We start from the raw sequence: 22,148 nt of genomic DNA, 5'->3' as shown, positions 1-22,148 counted from the left end.
AACGGAGCATAATTACTCCAAGTGTAAAATCTGGTTTACTTTTGCTTTGGATTTAATTGTCTTATTTATTTGTTAAAAATAAAATAAGAATAAATGGTTGGGACCAGAAATGATTTAATTGTCATATAGTTGGGAGGCTTAGATGATGATGATGCTTATAGAAACATGACAGTTCTGAAATAGATGATTGGTTGATTCTAGAAAATGTAGATGATCTTTTATTTAATTCCTGAAATGTAGAGCTTAGCAGACCATCAATTAACAGTGTTGGACCTTGTTCCAGCTGCAGTTGTTAAGTCCTTAAAGTTTGCTGGACTGGGAGTTATTAAGATACTCCCAGACATAGCTTAAAAAAATAATAATTATAATGAAGAAAAAGGGCTTTCTTATAAACCTAGTCAGTCTTATTGATGGGATGAAACATTTTAGTAAAGAAAGGGGCCTACAGTCTAATTTAGTGAGCAATAGGCCCCAAGTTAATTGGTATTGTTTGTAATGCAATAAGCATTTAATGGGTTTGCAGTAGAGCCTATTTAATGGAACAACAGGCCCTAAAAGAATAAATTTGTATTAACTAATTTCTTGTGATGTGTCCCAATTATTTATAAGCATTTAATGAGTGCAATTCTTGTGCTGGGGAATTGCACTCAAATTCCTCGGTAACCCTAGGTGCGCTCTTATCTCCTGGCAACCCCAGGATTGCACTCAAATTCCCCAGCAACCCCAGGAAGGCCCTGGCAACCCTAAGTGCGCTCTTATCTCCTGGCAACCCCAGGATTGCACTCAAATTCCCCAGTAACCCCGGGAAGGCCCTGGCAAACCCAAGCGAGCTCATATTCCCTAGCAACCCCAAGCGCATTCATATTCCTTGGCAACCCCAAGCATGCTCAAATTCCCCGGCAACCTTGGGAAGGCCCTGGCAACCCCAGGTGTGCTCTTATCTCCTGGAAATCCCAGGATTGCACTCAAATTCCCCAGCAACCCCGGGAGGGCCCTGGCAACCACAGGTGCGCTCTTATCTCCTGGCAACCGCAGGATAGCACTCAAATTCCTCGATAACCCTAGGAAGGCCCTGGCAACCCCAGGTGCGCTCTTATCTCCTAGCAACCCCAAGATAGCACTCAAATTCCTCGATAACCCCGGGAAGGCCCTGGCAACCCTAGGTGCGCTCAAATTCCTTGGAAACCCCAGGTGCACTCAGATTCCTCGGCAACCCCAGGAACCCTAGGAAGGCCCTGGCAACCCCAAGCGCACTCTGATTCCCTAGCAACCCTAGGAAGGCCCTGGTAACCCCAGGCGCACTCATATTCCCTGGCAACCCCAAGCGCGCTAATATTCCCTACCAACCCCAGGCGCACTCATATTCCCTAGCAACCCCAAGCGCACTCAAATTCCTCGACAACCCCGAGAAGGCCTTGGCAACCCTAGGCACACTCAGATTCCCCGAGAAGGTCATGGCAACCCTAGGCGTGCTAATATTCCCTAGCAACCCCAAGCACACTCAAATCCCCCGACAACCCCAGGCACGCTCACATTACCTAGCAACTCTAAGCTTACATCCAAATTCCACAACAAAACTAAGCGCATTCACTCCCCCAGGCAACCCTTGGGGGCTTTGTCAATATCAAATATGATTCCTATCTAATTCATAAACGATACCTTGTCCAACTCACAAATGCAGTAGTCTATGGGGGGGGGGGGGGGACAAACTCCACCCATCCCGTACACTAACAATAACATTTTACTAAAAAATGACACTAATCTCGACCATTGATATCTCATTCCCATAGGAGGCTCAGATAGCCCTCTTATGCACTGACCAAAATCTTCCACAAAGGTCTGGAACTCATAATTAACCCTTCGGGCTAGTTGCCTTGCCAAACATGGTTGAGATAAACTCTAACTTATGCCAATTATTTAGTTATACTATGACTGAACCCTTACTACATCGCCCATGAAGGGCCTCGCCTTCATAAGGCATGACAACCCCCGATCCTTGTAGAGGTAGCAAAACTGCATCTCCCTACAAAAAATAGCTCAACATCCATTTTCTACAAATATGGACCCTAATACTCACCTCACAGCTCATTCATGCTCTGTCATTTTTTTTGCACTTGATAATTTTTAGCTATCGAGACAATTCCTTTCTACAAATATGCTATCTACATAACATTATTCGGGATAACTCTTTCATACCTGCTAGTCTCTCAGATATTGGAATAACATTGTTAGCTTTTTTCTCTTTTCTAAAACAATCTGCAATGAAGTTTACTATGCTTGTGCTAATGCTAGATCGTGATAAATCCCAATAGGTGCCCAACATAAATACTTGAAATACCCAATGGCTGGCATTCTATCTGTGATAAAATCGCACTACTAGTTCACTTACATGATGATCAAACACATTAACTGACACGGTCACTATAGAACCCCAACTTTCATTCATCAATCATACTAGTCGAACTACTAGCGATGATATCAACACTAAGTGTCTTCATTCAACAATTAACCTTGCCTGGGTGTATGATTGCATAGACAAGAAGTGTCTTTTATCGCCAACAAACAAACACAATTTCACTCATTGACATCATTTAGCAATTGCGATGAGCCTCCAACCTAAGAAGGCACACATTTTTTTATAATAACCCGAAAACACTTACTCGCAATAACACCTGCCTGGAATATGTGCGCAAAACACTTCAATATGGACAATAATTCATAGACCTACCTCGTGCTTTCCACATGATTCCATACATAATTTTGACTGAATAAGATGCGATGGATTTTGTTACAAAACCAAGCACCTCTTTTCCAGTCCAACAAGGATTTTTGGAAGTTATGGCGGAAACCCTGTAATTCATAACTCAATGAAAGAACTCCCCTCTATGTTTCACATCCACTAGACGCCATGCGGTAAGGTCAGTAACTTACTAACAATGCGATAAAGACACCAATAAAATTTGGGGGCAACAAAATGTCTCAAACATTTCTCCCATACGAATAACTACGGGTTCCATTCTAATACAAAGAAAATGTAAATACAAGACAATCATATCTATTCATTATAAACACGTTTACAAATGACACTGGAGAAGATGAACAGACGCCAATACGCGACCCTAAATAATGCTTAATGAAAAAGCAACCTGAGGAAAATTTCCGATATACCCCTCCAATAGGCAGGATGGAACGACACATTAATTTGAACAACCCACCACGTCATTAGCCGCCACTCTAAAAATAGGACACCAGGGCCACACCTCCCGCATAAACCAACATATTTATTACAAATGACGGCTAAAACAACCCTAATGATAACAGCCACATCATCCAACACCCTCCCCCTCGACTCCCAACGGTCACTGAACACAACATGCTATCGGGAACAGTACTGTCACCACACTTAAAGGACCGCCTAACAAGCAGGGGGGCTTGTCACCTAGGCTAGAACAAAATGCACAAGTACCTTTGAGCAATCCCTTTCCACCAACAACCAGAGGGCTGAAGTTCACAAACTCAACATATGCTCGCCCATTTGCAGAAAGTGGATCACCTACAGTACAATTTCTATTCAATATCACAAACCCACATAAAGGACCACCTAGCACATAAAAGGGGGGGCCCGTTGCCCACACAGGTAAATGATAAGTGTCTTTTGCTAATTCCCTTCCTGCCAATGGATAGGGGGGCTGAAACGCACAAACGAAGCATAGCATTGCCCATTGATAGAAAGGAAATCACCAAAAGACAAGGGGGATAAACCATGGAATGCAGGAAACCCCATCTAAGATCACAAATGCACAAAATGCATGACCATCCAAGTAACTAACTCCTAGCTCGTTAATAAGTGGGGAGGGCTGACAAAGCACAAAATTATGTTTATACCACCCACACAAAATCACAAAATAGGGTAAATCCCCAAACCCAACACACGCAAACGAATCCACCGCAAGACCTAAAAACAAGTGTGAAAGCAAAGTGCTTATCGATAAGCTCCCACTTATTGATAAGCAGGGGGGCTAATGTAGGTATATAGTGCTCACTCAGTCCCTCAGAGCACAGTAAACACCACATCGATACCATACGAATGCTTGCGATCAGCCTACAACCAGCCTTCTCTCCGTGATGAACCAACAGCGCGCATTGCTGGACCGCGATAAACCCACGATTCATGACATGCTCGTAATGAGCCCATCCTTAGCTCAAGCCAAAGCAAACTTGGGTTGAACCTACGATGAGGTTCATACACACTCGACCTTGCGATATACCCTCAATCGCTGCGGCACTATAGTCCGCTAAGAACCGCGTCCATATACCACCTATGCGCGTAAGATCAAGGGGACAAACATGGCAAGGCACCACGTAAGTCTAATAAGGCGTCGTCCGCCAGACGATGATGTTATTAGCGCCACGTCAATTGGGTAAGGCAAACAAGAGGTTGTAACACATGTGAGTCATGAGGATCTCCGAGTGAAAGGAAAGTCGATCGTCGAAAAGATTCCCATAGGGACATGTGGTGAAACCCCAGCAGTGCCCTTAATGATTAATAGCAAATCCAATATTCCCTTTCCTAATAGGAAACGAGCACCTTTAGCTCCTTCCTTTTAGGTTCTCGAGATCTTCCCCATAAATAGAGATCCTCCTCATAATGAAACTCATTCAGTGATCAAGCACCCTTATCATTGATTCCCAAGCTCTATCATCTCGACGAGACGCCCTAGCTTAAGAACCGATCCCCTTGACCCACAGTCTTTCTTTGTCTTTCAAAGAGACCGCTTCCCCAACCTTGCCTTTACCCCACCTACAAGGGGCATATGAGTTATCCAACTCTGAAGTTCAAATTAGATATCCTTGTGTGAATGGAAAATTCCTTAAGCGTCTTTATGCTTAATTTTCTACCACCATGTCTGTGTGTGGCTAAACTGCCTGGACAAACCACCATGTTTGTGCATGGCTAAACAGATTGGACAAACCACCATGTCTGCACGTGGCAAAACTGCTTGGATGAACCACCATGTTTGCATGTGGTTAAACTACTTGGACAAACCACCATGTTCGCATGTGGCTAAACTGCTTGGACAAACCACCAATGATATCAATACGTGGTAAAATTGCTAAAATGCCCCCCTAATCACTCTCACTTGGTTAAACTGTTGGATCGGCACACGAACTACATTGGCTTGATCCAAAATGGGTACGTAGGCAGCCTAATATTTAGGTCCAGCCACATCCTCATTAAACATACTTTTTTCTCTTTAATTCGTTACAGGTTCTATATGATGATCTACACTTTGAGATTACTAGAACCTTTGATCAGTTCTATATAATGATCTACGCATTTAATAATCCATATTATTAATCTTTAACCTTTATTTCAATAAATTTTTTTTCTTAATTAAAGAAAATAAAAATCCTTGGTTTTGTGAGTCTTAATGATGTTCTTCACTTGGAGATCATCAAAACCTTTAATTTTGATCATCTTCAAATCTTTGTTAATCACAATTTGATTCTTGATGGGTTCTATGTGATAATCTATACTTGGAGATCATCGAAACTTGTACTTGATTTTAATCATTTGTTTCAAAAATGTTTTAAATCTTTTAAACCCTTGATAGGTTTTGTCTATATTATCAAAACATTCAATCTTTGATTGATTTTTATCTTTACCAGTTCTATATAATGATCTACAATTAGAGATAATCGGAACCTTTAAGTGATTTTAATCATTTGTTACATTAATTCTTAAAGTCTTGATAGGTTCTATATGATGATCTGCACTTAGAGATCATCAAAACTTGAACCTCAATTAATCTTTGAAATTCATTCATCTTGATAACTTTTAGCTTTGATGCTAATCTTCATTGGTTCTATGTGATGATCTACACTTGGAGATCATCAGAACCTGTACTTGGTTTTGATCATTTGTTCTAGAAATGTTTTAAATCTTTGAGATTAATTTAATCCTTGATAGGTTCTATGTCAATATTATCAATACTTTCAAACTTTGATTGATTTTGATCTTTACCAGTTCTATATAATGATCTACAATTAGAGATCATCAGAACCTATAAGTGATTTTTATCATTTGTTACAATAATGCTTTAAATCTTGATAGGTTTTATATGATGATATGCACTTAGAGATCATTAGAACCTGAATTTTAATTAATCGTTGAGAATCATTCACCTTGATATTTTTTATTAATCTTTGATGCTAACCATCGCTGGTTTTACATGATGATCTACACCTGGAGACCATCATAACCACTAACCTAATCATCTATACCATGATAATTATGTGGGTTTTTAATTCTCAATGAGATCATCAAAACCAATAAAGTCTTTTTGGTCTTAAAGAATTTCTAATATGATTTTCGCTTTTATTTGTGATCTAGACCTAGAGATCAGTAAATGTCTTGAGCTAAAATAGTTTTACCCTAATATTTTAGGGCGACCATGAACATTCTTATGGAGAATGGGAATGTTTGTAAAACAACCCCAAAGCACAATGTTAAAGATCAAATTAAGTCTCTTTCATCAGTGATAAAAAATCACAATTCTAAACATTAGATAAATAAATACAACTCCAGGATTAGGGGAATATAAGAACTGAATAAATTAAGTCTAAACATTAGATAAATAAATTAAGTCTCTTTCATCAGTGATAAAAATCACAATTTTGTTGTTGACAGCAGTTAAAAAAAAAAAAAAAAAAAAGAGGCAGAATCACATTCAGCCTCTTGTTGTTGATAGCAGTAAAAAAAAGGGAGGGCCGAATCATATTCAGCCTTTTTTGCTCTCTCTCTTTGTTGTTGACAACAGTTAAAAAAACAAAAAGAAAAGAGGCAGAATCATATTCAGCCTTTCTTTTTGGAGCCTATACGTGAAAGGGATTGACTCAATAAGGCTGAATCTCTTTTTTTTTTTTCTCTTTTGGCTAGAGTAATGAGCTAGAGAAGTTAGAAACGTGCTACGTCTCTTTAGCTTCTATATTTATCTAGACAGAAGTCCTAATCATTGTAGGACTTTTGTTTACCTAACTAATGGATAGCTGGCTGCCTTTTAATTTGTTGGGCCTTTCTTTTAAGCCCATAAAGACAAGTGTGAAGTATGGGACCACACTTTAAATAATGGTCCATACTTAATTATTTAAAAGCTTTTAAGTCCCATTAACATATTACTAAGGCCCATTTACCATAAAAGCTTGTAGGCCCATTAACACATAACTTGGGCCAACTTCAATTTAAAACAAGGGACTACACTTTATGTAAGGGCCCACATTCATAATTTTCTTAAGCCCATTTAATTATACTCTTTAAGCCTTATGTAAAAGATTCTTGGGCCTATTAAATAATGGGCCACACTTAAGTCATATGGGCCAATAATAATAAAAGAAAGCTTAACAATATACGTGTAGACCCTTTTTCTTTTACAATTTCCACCCCATTGAAGGGGATTTTATTTTTCACTTTAAGTCCTAATTAAGTCTAATTCACAAAAATCTAGCCCGATCAATTAAAAATGGCTTGAGCACTACAACCTCAAGCTATTATTTTGAGCTCACAGTGCTCAAGGGGGCATTGTTAAGTCCTTAAGTTTGCTAGATTAGGAGTAGGTTATTAAGATACTCCCAAACATATCTTAAAATAACAATAACAATAATAATAATAATAAAGAAGAAAAAGGGCTTTCTTATAAGCCTAGTTAATCTTATTGATGGGCTGAAACATTTTAGTAAAGAAAGGGGCATGCAGTCTAGTTTGGTGAGCAACAGGCCCCAAGTTAATTGGTCTTGTTTGTAATGCAATAAGCATTTAATGGGCTTGTAATATAACCCATTTAAGGGAACACCAGTCCCTAAAAGAATAAATCTGTATTAACTAATTTTTTGTGACGTGTCTCAATTATTTATAAGGGGATGCCACTTGTCTTATTCTAACAAGATGGCTATTTTCCCTCCTTTAACAACTTGAAGTGGGGGGACACATGTCACCTTAGGGGAGAGAGTTACTTTCCCTCCTCTAACCACTTTAAGGGGGGGGGGGGACACATGTCACCCTAGGAAGAACGATTTATTTTCCCTCCTTTAACCACTTTAAGTGGGGGGACACATGTCACCCTAGGGGAGAGAGTTACTTTCCCTCCTCCAACCACTTTAAGTGGAGGGGGACACATGTCACCCTAGGAAGAAGGATTTATTTTCTACAAGGAAGAATGATCTATAATAACCCCTCTCCTATAAGGGGAAGGGGCTAATGCCTTTTTGTTGGTTAATTCTATTTAGTTGATAGAATTTACAACAACAAGAGACAAACCAAAGGAGAAAGAAGAGAAGATTGTGGTGTGGAAGAAAAAGAGAGAATAGGAAAAAGAAGAAGGTAGGGATTGCAGTATTCCTCCTTCACCTCTTCATTATGATACTCCTACAACTTCCTCTATTATACTTATGTCTTTCCTTATACTACTTTCACACACTTTCCTTCTTTGTTGTTATTATTTCATTTTTTTTTTATTCTTGTCTCATTGCGATCATATGTGAGGGAGGCAACCATCTACAGCCTTGTTCATGAAACTTGGCTGGTTATGATTCCTCACAAGTTATTAACCTGTGTGTAAGGGGGAAAAACATCTACAACCTTGTTCATGAAACTTGGTTGATTATGGTTGCTCACATTATGATAAATGCGCATAATCTCAATTTAAAGGCCATTTGCAACCTTATTAATGAAATACGATTATTTATGATACCTATTTACTTGTTATATATAAAAGTTTGTTTATTTATTTGCTGGTGTTTTTCTCAAACAAAGAGGGAATATATACCAGATTTTTCAAAGGAAAATTCTGTAAAGAAATGATACTTAGTTTAGTCTATTCATTCGTACTTCAGAATCAGAATCAAAAGGTTTTCTCTGCCCCTAGTAGAGACGTAATTAAGGGAATATCTATGAGATATCCTGAATGGGTTTACCCAAATAACAAAAAAAAAAAGAAAAACTCAGTTATTACTCTAATTGGATGAATTATGTTATGTGAGAAATTATACTAAAAAAATTTCCACTAAAAGCAGTGTTTGGGTCTTTGTAATGGCTGCAGTGAGTAGCACTATCTGGACTGAAAGAAAAAGCAGGCTTTTCCAAAGAGTAGTGGAATTCCACTAAGTACATAGCAATGGTTAGTTTAAAAGAGTTTATAATTCAGTCTCTTGCCCTAGTGTTTTATGGTTTAAATGATGCATGATGAAGTGTGAGAATTTAAGGCTTCTTATGATATGACTTGAATGGCATTCTTCCCAAAAAATGTTGTTCACCTTGTATTGATCGAAACAGTCCCAAAGAGAAGCCTTTAACAACACCAATTGGCCGATTTGAACACTCAAATAATAGTCTTGAAAACCAAGAATGAAACTTTGCTTTGATACCATGTCATACAACCAGTTCGTACACGAGAAGAGAACATAGTTCTGGGGTATAAAATTGAACCCATCAACTCCACCCTAAGAGACAACAATTATATATATGAAATATTAGATATTTGAAAATAAATATTTACATAAAATCCCTTGCACAAAATAAACAAAAAGGAAAATTCAATACAACAGGGAGTACAGAGTATGATACATCATTGAGACTCTTAACATGGGAAACATTCAGCTTTTGGGAATAGGTCTTCGTGATACTATCCCACACTTCCTTTTTTTTTTTGAGAGAGAATGTAAGTTATAATTTCATTGATAAAACCAAAACAAGAATGACAAGTTGTTGTACAAAGGGGAATACACAGTCGATGCCCATACATTCCTACACCCCCACAACCTGCTTTACAAAAAGATTATCAAATATGAAAATGGAATTGAAATTTTTTTCCCTACAAATTTTGTTCATAGCCATCTAGGAAAACAATTTCCCCAAGATGTTTTGAAAAACCGAGTCTACCAAGCTGCTATTGTTTTTAAATCCTTGAGTTTATCTCCTGCCATACACACCAAAAAACTATTGCAAGAATAATGTTCGATGCTACCTTCCCCCTCTTGGTTTGACCATCATTTTTCCAGCTTTGTATGAAGTCCACCATTGATTTTGTGTTATAGGTTTGCACCACGAAAAATTTCCAAATCCTTGACCATATCTCAAGGGCAAAATGATTGTGTAACATCAAGTGGTTAACTAATTTGACATGCTTGTCACATAACATACAATTATTGGACTCTAGAGGCAAGAACCTCCTGGTCAAATTATCCCTAGTTAGAATTTTGTTACGGTAAGTGATCCACACAAAGAAGGCTACCTTTGAAGGAACATTTTTACACTAAATGATGTTTGGTGGAAAAGTCTACTCCTCTGATATGGAAATGTAATTATAGAAAGATTTGATTGTAAAAGTTCCAAATTTCTCCCATTTCACTTCTATCACTGCTCCTTATCTCCACCTAAGTGCTACAAAATTTATGAAGCATTTCCACCATTGCCTCCACTTCCCGGTCATTTAGGTTTCTTCTGAATTGAGGAGTCTAGACTACATTCCCATTCTGCACCTATAAGTGGTCTACAACCCAAGCTTCTTTGTCTAAGCTTCTTTGTCTATTGCCAACTCATACAGGGTAGGGAAAGACTCTTTCAGAGGTCTGCCTTCGGACAAATAATCTCTCCAGAATTTTACTCGATGGTCATCACCAATCTTAAAACATATTCCCTTTAAGAAAGGGTCAAAATCTTTCCTTATGCCCCTCCAAACAGATCACCCATAAGGCTGAGTAGGCACCCCTGACTCCCATCCCGTGTGACTCTGTCCATACTTATCAATTACCACCCTTCTCCACAGACCTCCTTGGCTCTCACCAAACCTCCAAAACCACTTTCCCAGCAAAGTTGTGTTAATATCCTTCACTCTCCGTACACCCGATCCGCCTTGAACTTTAGGTTTTTGCATACCTTTTTCCAATTAACCAAATTATATTTCTTCTCACCCTTCCAAATTCCCTTTAAGAAATCTCTCATTTTCTTTTTGATTACATTTTCCACTCCAATTAGAATGGGTATAACAATATTTGTAGTATCCATCCACAGGTAGTGCTGACTAATATGTAGTTGCATGGAATTTACCAACCAGCCTACTACTGTGTAATTCTCCTACATCGACCTTGAAGGAAGGATAGATCCATCATATGGATGGCCAAACCATGGTAGATGGTTTTGGCAAAATTTCAAAAATTTTCTTGCAACCTTTCGGGAATCGTATTCCCAGTTTTAGAAAAACTGTATTTTTCAAGCATCATTCTTGCACCGAAACCGGACCAATTATGAAACCAAAAGGAAGGGAGAAGTATACTGGATATGGATTCCACAAATGTAGCTCCCAAAGTGGTATTTCACGCCCAAACTGAATCCCAAACCAGCCTCCACTGAAGATGGCGTAGCTTGAGATGAAGCCGGTTCAGCAACGCAATTTTCAGCAAAACTGCAATTCAACAGATTGGATCGTACAAGGGAGGTGAGCATGAAATAATTATGATATTTTGTTGCAAAAATCAGAAGTTGAAATTGATCAAAATCAGTCACAAAGATGGAGAACGAAATAGGGTTTCTAGGGCAGAAAGAGCAGAGAGAAAGAGCTGATAGTAGAGTGTTTCACTGAAGCAGTTCGATCTCTCCTTTTATAAGCCTTAAGTAGCACCACTCCTAATTGAATTAGGAGGTTCCTAATCCAAATCTTTATTTGGATTTGGACTCTATAAGTGGATAAGACTTATCCTCTTATCCTAATGGGTGCTTCATACCCTTATCCAAACCCATATTCGCCCAAGTCATATGACTGATTAAGTTGTCATGTGACCACTTGATTAATCTAATTAATCATGGGCTTTAGGCCCATTAAGCAAGTGGCTTACATCCCTAGGTAGTTTTTGGCCCATTTAGGTTCACTTTGTATGGCGTGGGACCCCAACAATGACCTTAGATAAGCCCAAATGGGTTTGACCCAGCCTTTGTGAAAAGGCCTAGCCGAATTCACTGTCAAGTACAGTGAACCCCTGAGTCCATCACTATGGGCTCTTAATGGGCACAAAATTTACATAAAATGATCATTGAGTCCAGCCATCCTATGAAGGCCCAAGGGTAATGGACTTAAGTAAGATATAGCCCATCAGGTATACCGCCCTTAATGGTCTCTTACACTTAACACTACCTGACAGGGAAGGATCTCACCCCAGGCTACAAAGTGCAGTGTTGCACTCTCTGTTTGAATGGGTCTCGGGAATTAAAACATTTTGCAAACATTTTTTCTTAAAACGTAATATATATTATCATATAAATATATTTTGCAAAACAAATCTCAAACACGATTGAAATCGACTGCCGGCAAATTTGATTTCCATCAAAAAGAGTGCAGTCTCGATCATTCACTTTGTCCGACAAAGGGGTTGATCCTGTCACTATGATCATCCACTTGAGTGAATTCTCAAACAGCTCCAACATACCCAGGTTTTGACCCCACTCCGACACCCAGTGCAGTACCATAATCGAGTCTAGGGATTATGTGTGACTTTCCAATTTTTCCCACAAGTGTCCAGGGCATGACCGGAAATTGGTCCGGGTTCAGTGTTTCAAACAAACACACACCACATGTGCTTTGGGTCCAACCCTAGCAGCTGAGACAGGCTGCCTCAACCTTCTTGGCAGCACATCAGTGTTAGGCTTGGCAGGATAAACTTCCCCATGTCTTTTCAACGGCTGAGAACATTCTAAACTAACGCGAGTCTCAAAAGTGTCCAATTTAAGGGTAATTACACAGAAACACATCAATTATAACATGAAACAATTATGTACTTTTACTCATTTACAATAGATGGATATATACATCAATCTGATTGGAGCTAAGGGCATACACTATCTAACATACCTCTCATAGGTAGTATCATCCACTACAGGTTACTTCTTGCTCCTGGTGATGTAACCCAATTTCCCTCTACTACATACAAGTATTTTTATAGACGAAGACCAAGCAAAATAATTAGTTCCATACAATTCTACAGTGGTCATTGCCCCTAATAAAGTCTCCACAAACCCTCCATGTCCAAACCCGAAATCTATGGTATATTTGATTTCTCCTTCAATTTGCTCCATTAAGTAAATGAATGCAAACGGAAATTAAATTAGGGTTTTACTAAACTAGAATTTCTAACCTAAGCAAAAAACAACTCTTCACCCCCCCAAAAAAAAAGTAGGGTTTCACAAGACCCAATAGGATGGGAGAAGAAGAGAAAGTGCAACCGTTCCAGTAGAGTTTCCAAAACACTGTCCAACATAAATTGGCCTTAAAGGAAATCAAAAAGCTTCCCTTTGATCTCTAAGTGCCAACTTTAAACTTTATCTAGAACTCGTATCAAAGTTTCTCCAAGTTAACAGAAAGAATTATCAATAGACCCCTTTAGACAAAAAAAATATCTATATAATGTTTATAAAACAAGTGTTTTTAACTAAAAATATCTATATAGTGTCTATGAAATTTACCCCTTTAGACAGAAATTAACAAAAAGAATTTACTCATTTGGACATAAATTTACCCCATTAATTAGACATATATTATTAACTATATATAATCAGTTCAGGACAGAAAGAAGCACTCCTGAGCTAATTATTAATCGGGACCCTAGCCACAGAATGAGAACTGGCATAACTGGTTTGGTTGGTTTAGTTCTGTTGGATACTTAGCTATACCCGACCAGTTGATAGCTCTAATGGTTTCGAAGAACCTATTTGAGTTTTGAAAAAGCTGCAATTGTAGGTTGTATTGATTATTTGAAAGGCCTGGAAGAGAATATTGTTCTTATGAAATGAGGATTGTATATGTTGGTACATATTTAAAGGATTGGTTCACCATGCAAGGCAATACAGCAACTTTCCTTTGCAAATCAAGAGGAAGAATTCGTTTAAGAGGGTAAATTATGGATATTCCATTTATACCACATATATTTATTTAATGCTTGCATTCCAAGGAATTTATGGAAAAAATCAGAATAATCATGCTTTATGTATGGGATATTGTAATTTGTAAGAGCAGATTCATCCTTCTAACTATTGCATCTGGTTCAGCAATTTAATTTTGTAATCTATTACTATATAAAAGAAAACAGATGACCACATTCATGAGAGGCTTCGATACATACGAAAAAGAAAAGAAATGCATAAAGTGGGTTTCTTCTTTTTCTATCCGATATGAATACCATGTGCAATAAGCATGCCTTTCCCACTTGTAGTAATGAAGATAAACATAAGTAGAAAGGAAGTAATGGCTTGGGGGGAAATTGTCAGTCTCTAGGTAGTAAAATTGTCACATTGCCTGGTGTAATGTTAAAATCTCAGGCTGATTAGTGTGATGTGATTTTGAATCTTAGAATGGTCAATTTGGGGAGAAAATGCCAAAGGTAGGTTTGAATCTTAGAATGTGCTAACCGTGGATTGTTAGTACCAACATTGAGTAATGGCCCTTTCTAAAAAAAGAGAAAAAGGTCTTCAGGACTACTACTCAAACTTCATAAGTAGAATTCTGGACTACTCAAGTGTAACGGTAAAATCTCAGGCTGATTAGTGTGAGATGTGATTTTGAATCTTAGAATGGTCACTTTGTGGAAAAAATGCCAAAGGTAGGTTTGAATCTTAGAATGTGCTAACCATGGACTGTTAGTACCAACATTGAGTAATGGCCCTTTTTATAAGGAATGAGAGATCTTCTGGACTACTCAAACTTCAACTTGACTCAAAAAAAAAAAGACTTGAATTAACATTAGAATTATGTTTTTCTTTTTAATAAGTTTTACTTTATTTTACTCAGTGAAAGATTGGTTTTTTAGTTTCATCTGGTTTGATCGGTTATTGGTGCATCCAGTTTAAGGGAATGTTGAATGTGCTATGCTTCTGTGCTTTGTCAGCACTCTTACAACATATCCTGCTTTTTATTTTAATTGATTTGCATTTTTGTTACAAAAAAAAAAATATTGAGGTTTTTAGACTGCACTCCACCTCAGAAATCCTAGCTCCACCATACAGTTGGAGGTAGGTGTCAGGTCGGAATTGATGCCAATTCACGGACTGGTATGAGTGTTATAGGTGGAGATGTTTATAATTTTGAATTGTTGTAGGTAGGCCTGCAGTTCAAATCAGATTTCTGAGGTAGAGTGCAGTCTAAAAATCAATATTTTACCACTCCCATGATGTTGAGAGTCAAATCCAGAAGTGGTGCTTTCTTTTGAATATCCTCCTTGCCTCCCTTCATCACCACAGTCACATCCCTCTTGTTTTTAGTCTTCTAGTTTTCCATTACACTGGTTGAGACGCTTGAGCTATCTTCTGAAGGCCTTGCCTCTTTCTTGTAGCGTTGTCAGCACACAGGTATGTACCTGCATTTAGAGTAGTTTTTCATTCACTCTGTTATGACATGGAACATTTGTTCCAACAATACGAATAAAAAGAAAAAGTTTGTAAATTCTAAATCGGTCGCCATTTTTTAAGGGAAATTGAGGGAAAATGAACCTCATAATAATTATATACATTTTTTATGTGTCATGGTGTAACCCGTTTTACCCGAACTATTTAACTATTGGCCATCAACCCAGGGCAAAAATGGGTCAGCCTTTGGTTGGTTTCTAAAATACATTGTTTATCAGTAAATGCATAAATAACAATAAATGCACAAATTAGTATAATTAATGTTAATTTCTGATATTCATATTAAATAAGAACAATTAAATTTATCATTAAATTTAAAGGTAACTAAATTGATCAAACCCACAACTATTGTTCATAAATAATTTATCAATTAATTAATTATTAATAAATCCCATATTAATCAGTTTCTAGAATTCAGTAACCAAACACTCTAATGTTAATCATTCTTGCCTAGAATGAGTAAGAATTAAGAGAATGAGGCTAAGAGCAGTGAACCAAACATGGCCTTGGTTGACACCTCCCATGCTTACGACTCCTTCAGGCCCACAATATCAATCTTTATTATCAACATTAGATCAATGCCTGAGTTCCCATTGAAGTCATGGTTAGTCATTTTTATAATATATACTACTACAAATGGGTAGAGTTTTGATGGTAAAAGAGACGCTTAGTTTGAAATTCAAATTTAAGAATTCAGATTTTAGATGAGAAAGATGTGAGTTTTGTAATAGATAGGCGAATAAGAAGGTCAATACGGGTTTTATTTTACCCAAATAAGCCATGCATTAAGGGTCACTTGAATACCCAACCCGGAATTTTTCATCTTCTTGCCCCGATTGTGATCCACAACAGAGCATCATGTCATGGTCAATGAAAGACCCCTGTTGCTCTCTTAAATCTTCCCTTAAATGCTAGAAACTTAACAAAAGTTGTTTTCCAACTAAAAAAACCAAAAAACTATGAAAAAACAAAGGGAAAAATTTTGTGAATACAAAATAGAAATACAACATCCAAAATGGCAAAAACTTTTAGTTAACATAATGTTTATATTGATGAGACAAAAGGAATTGATTTGTTAAACTTGACTGAAAATGAAAACTTCCTTGATTACAAGTTTTGATCCTTTCAAAGATCCTTGAAGGTTTGAGAAATCAACCAAGTCAATGTTGGCTTGCGAAATTTAGAAAACGTCGTCCCAACTGGATCTATTCGCTATCATAGAATGGGAATGAAACCTTATCGGATTGAATTGGAACGAACATATCAGAAATGAGATACTGGATAGAATGAGAAGAGAGAGAGTTTTGCATAATGAGGAAAAAGAAATCGAGATTCGATGGGAGAGGAAAGGATTAAAGGCCATGAGCATCAAAGTTGTCTACACTATGCACCACTGAACACTAACGTCGGAATGCTATTTGAAACCCTAAAAAATGCAGAAAATGATAAGGAAAGTGAATGCTCGGATTTACTACAACGAAGAAGCAAAACAAAAAGCAAAAGTTGGATTTGAGACGTTGAATATACCTGGTTCGAGATAAAGAACACGAATGCTCGGATTCAGTAGTTTGGCGATTGTTCTTCGTCGTTCGAGAGAAAGAAGATGAATGAGTGGATTTAAAAGAGGGGTATATTGTGTCTTTTAAAAAGTATTTAGGGGTATTTTTATCTTTTTATAAGTGCATTAAGTGTCAGGCTGTGATCTTAATATTTCAAATCTAAAAAACCATTTCAGATCATTATTTCAAACACAATCCAAACACGTTTGATGTCTGAAAAGCAAGTTCTTTAGACATTAGACGTCAGAAAAGTGTTATCAATCGCCACCTTAGCCCAATTAGACTCATCTCAGTTCCTAAGTCAATTCTAATGATCCCTTAGACTTATTTGTATCATAATTAAGCATTGATGAGAAGGAATACTCATCTACAAATACTTATTTGTATCTATTGATGTTTGCATAGGTGAAATGGAATATTTAGCTTCATATGAAGCCATAGATAACTATGTAAATCAATTTATGATGTAATTTCGTAGAAAGTTCAATTTTTGGAAATTAAAATGAACAAACTCCCAACTAGCTTTGGTATCTTAGCATCATTAATTTACATAATAATTGTAAAGTTAAATATATGATGTAAATTTTTCTAATTCCAAAGGTTCTAAAATAATCCATTACCCCCTCCCCTCCAAAAAAAAAATAATAAGAGAGAGATAGAGAGAAGGATGTTAAGATAGACAAAATAATAATTCAAAGAAACTCCAAATACACAATTGAATCATGGAGTTTGTGATGGAAGTTCATACACATCTACAACTTGCTCATATGTTTTCAATTTTTCTTGTTTTTCTTGGCATGATTCTCCCTTTTATACTTGGCTATCCCCAAACCATAACATATAGACCCCATGGTTGCTCTTGTAGTGGCAAGGTCCTAGAAAGCATAATAATAAATATATTAATAATCTATTGAGGCCTAGATTTTAAAAATTTGATGTTTCTTCAATGGTCTAGACAAATTCTTTCTAAATCTATTTCAAAAAAGCAGCAAGGTTTGGGTAGCACATTTATTAGTAATTGACATTCACATAAAAATAGTAAACTTATTAACATGTTTCATGAATTTTGCGGGGAAAGTGATTTCTCATGTTGGTCAACGTTAGTTGTAATTAAATTCTTTGTGTAGATGTTAGCATTTAACGATTCCTGTACAATCAATAAATTTAAAATGTATTTGTTAGTTCCATTTTGAAGTGCACATTTACTATGAATTTTAAAATATTAACCTGACCCAATTGTGCATTTGCACTTACAAACTTTTTATGTAAATCCCCTAGAGCTAATGAAGCCTAAAAGAATGTAAGTGATGTTAGAAATTTATTATTTAATCAATTTAAATATTAAATAAGTATTAAAATACAAGAAAAAATAATTAATTAATTACTTGTAACCAACTTGTATGCAGGTTCATTTGATGAAAATTGGCATTTAATAATTTTATTTGGTACATATAAAGCCAAGTGATTCAGATTGAGCATGTGTGATACATTAGGATTAAAAGCCACTCGAGTAGTAACATCATATGAACCATATTTATAACATCACAAAAATACAAAAAAGTTACTATAAAATTATTTAAAATAAAGAAAAATTATCCTTAAAGATGTATTTTTATTCTTTTATCTTTTCTAACAACCTCTTTTTCCTTGGCACCTTCATGTGATTCCTCGCAGGCAATACAATAAACCAAGTAAATAATATGAATGAGATTAAAATTCAATTAAAAGTATATAAATAATAAACGAAGTATCACACTACATCATGTTTAATGTTTCTCATGTTTCTCTTCTCTTTTCCGTTAACCTCTTTTTCCTTAGCACTTTGATGTGATTCCTAACAAGGAATAAAACAAACCAAGTAAATAATATGAATTAGCATAAAATTCCAATAATAATATATATAAAAAATATCATACAACGTCATGTTGATGAGATTGTCCTTTTTTCTCTTTCATTTTTCCAAACAAATTTTTTTCTTATCTATTTCCATTTCATTTACACTAGAAGATTCAAAATCCAAGACCCTACTCTTCAATATATCTTCTACTCCTACACGTGTATTATTAAATGCATCTAATAATTTTGAGAATGCCCTTTTATCTTCTGCAGCACGTGTTGATATTTCTCTAGATACTAATAGTCTCATTAGGTTTGTAAGCATTATAGAAAATTCATCATTAGGATCAACTTTACACAACAATCAAAAGTAGTTCCATCCTTCACATCCCTTGTCCATTGTTTTAAAATATACTGTAATGGAACCTGTTTTAATAATCTTTTTATAAAACACGAAGTGCATAAAAACACAAAAATCACACAAACTCAAACTTCTTGCAACTGCATACAACCACTATGTTTGACGGGTTGGATGTCACATTATGTTCACGAGGTCTATTGGAATATTTCACTTTGTGTAGAAAAGTTGTTCCAACGTCGACTTTATTTACAATATCACAATCAAGGGCCATTGAATATTCCTTTTCAAATTCCTTCAATATTGTGGGAGTGTATATACATGAAGTTCACTTCAATATCTTTATTGGAATAGACACATTGGGTGTACTTTGGTTCATCTTTACCTCAATTTCCATTTCTTTTCAATAGCGAACTACTACAGCTCTCTCAAAATGTTTAAAAAAATTCAGCTAAATTAAGAGATGGTTTTAAATACCCTATCAATCTACTCATGCTTTCATTCCTTTGTGTGCTTTTCATATCTGCACAAAATTCATTTTGCCCACATAATAAAGCCCATTTCTCCTTTACTTGAAATAACCCTTGAAACTCATCTCATGCCATGCACTAAGATAAGAAACTCATCTTCATGTTCACGGTCATATATGCAACTACTGAAATCTCTATCAAATGATGGAGAAGCAACAAATATATTACTCAAATGTGTGGCTACATTTTGATATATGTGACATATACATAAACAATGACATGTTTTTAGAAAGACTTGTTTTATTGCATTTGCCATTGCTGGATCTTAGTCTGTAAAAATTGTTTTCAGTTGTTTTCCAGACATTGCCCTTAGAAAAGATTGGAACACCCACTTAAAATATTTACTATGATCATACATCAATGTGGCTCCAAAAAACATGGTTTTCTTATGATGGTTAATTCCCACAAAAGGAGCAGATGGTTGTTTATCTTCATTTGTTCGAAAAGTGGTATCAAAACAAACGACATCTCCAAAACAACCATAATCAACCAACATCTTTGCATCAACCCAAAAGATAATTGTAATTTGGTAATCTTCATCAAGCTGCATAGAGTTAAAAGGATGATATATTCTCTTCATGCAATGTATCGAATCGAAATACCTTAGTATAGCTCATGCACCCCCATTTTCCATGTCCTTCGTTTTAGCATACAAATAGTTGTTATAATCAACATTAGTGAAACCAAGATTTTAAATTCCACTAGCTTGTTTACCTTCTAATGTTGCCTTTGGACACATACCAAAACCACTAGCAAGATTGGCGTGAGCAACTTAAACTACTGTTATTTTCCTTTGTGACCTGAGCATGTATGATTTTTTTGGAGTAACAAGTTGATGATTATGTCCTCCTTCAAATTCAATCAAACAATATTTTCCATTTTCTTGCATCACAAGATTAAACATTGCTTTATAACCTGTTCTTGTTATGTCATGGTGAAATTTTCTATCAATTCACCTGTTATCATTACTACGAAAGCCTTCATGGGAACAACAAAATGTTTTAGTCTTCCAAATACTAGATTTTAGCTTGTAGCCTTGTGATATACGCACACTAAAACCTTCATTTCTAACAAACCCATTATTAAAATGGTAAACACCTTCCAAATTCTCAAATATCATGCCAACATTTGGGACCATAAATTTTTTGTCTACATTTGTCTCATTGCTTGGTTGTGAGAAATTTGCATTTGAGGGGCTAGTACAGATTCCTTTCATATGAAAATCAAGCCTACGTGCAGCACTACATACAACTTCCAAACCCTCATCAAGTTGATTATTCTCTATAATGTTTTTAAAATCAGACTAGACAGGGAACCGTTCTAGGGTCCGGTTCTCACGTCAAATGGTTTGACCATTTGGTCTGAATGGATGGCCCGCTTTGACAAAACATATAAAACCAAAAAAAAATGGCAAAAACAATTCTCGGGTCAAATGGCTCGACGGTTCGTCTGCCTGGGTCAATGGTTCATTGACTAAATCAACAGTTTTTGGCCAAATAGCGGTTTTAGGGTAAACAGAACTGGCCAGGCGACCGGTTCCTAGTTTTTTCAGTCCGACTGTATGCTCCAATTCAGTTTTGAAAACATTGATTCTTTATACCTTCATAAAGTTGAGTGTTCTTCTCATTACACTCTTCATTATTTATCCTCTAGGAAATTGTTCCATTTTCTAGAAAAAAAAAACACAAATCAACTATTATACCAATATATTCCAATCCTTTTTTTTTAATTGTAACATGTGGTTATATTAGTCCGTTTCTATTATTATTTTCTATGAAAACCAAGCATAACCTAATGCAAAGAAAGTACTAAAAAGCAAGGAAGAACCTTTTTCATAAGAAAAAGATTTTCTTAGGAGGTTAGGCTTCATTTATATGGTATGAATTCTCATAATTTAAGCATGTGGAGGCTCGGCAAATAAAGGCCATTAATTAATTTTTAGGTACAAGTTAAAGACTAAAAAATAATTATTTACAAAGATGAAAAAAAATTATATATTAGATAATGGTTATGGAAATAGTTGTTATAATCAACATTAGTGAAACCAAGATTTTAAATTCCACTAGCTTGTTTACCTTCTAATGCTGCCTTTGGACACATACCAAAACCACTAGTAAGATTGACTTGAGCAACTTGAACTACTGTTATTTTACTTTGTGACCTGAGCATGTATGATTTTTTTGGAGTAACAAGTTGATGATTATGACCTCCTTCAAATTCAATCAAATAATATTTTCCGTTTTCTTGCATCACAAGATTAAACATTGCTTTATAACCTATTCTTGTTATGTCATGGTGAAATTTTCTATCAATTCACTCGTTATCATTACTTCGAAAGCCTTCATGGGAACAACAAAATGTTTTAGTCTTCCAAATACTAGATTTTAGCAAGTAGCCTTGTGATATCCGCACACTAATACCTT

The 22,148-nt window shown here is 36.2% G+C and overlaps 1 pseudogene; it reads right to left on the bottom strand.

Moving 5' to 3' along the window:
- Window positions 1-840: 840 nt before the first annotated feature.
- On the bottom strand, window positions 841-21,990 carry LOC148803611 (protein FAR1-RELATED SEQUENCE 5-like; annotated as a pseudogene).
- Window positions 21,991-22,148: the final 158 nt, after the last annotated feature.

This window comes from Nelumbo nucifera, chromosome 1 (assembly GCF_055504915.1).
Source record: "Nelumbo nucifera cultivar China Antique chromosome 1, China Antique-T2T, whole genome shotgun sequence".
Taxonomy (NCBI): domain Eukaryota; kingdom Viridiplantae; phylum Streptophyta; class Magnoliopsida; order Proteales; family Nelumbonaceae; genus Nelumbo; species Nelumbo nucifera.
Note: the sequence above shows the minus strand (reverse complement) of the source record. Positions and strands in the feature narration are given on the sequence as shown.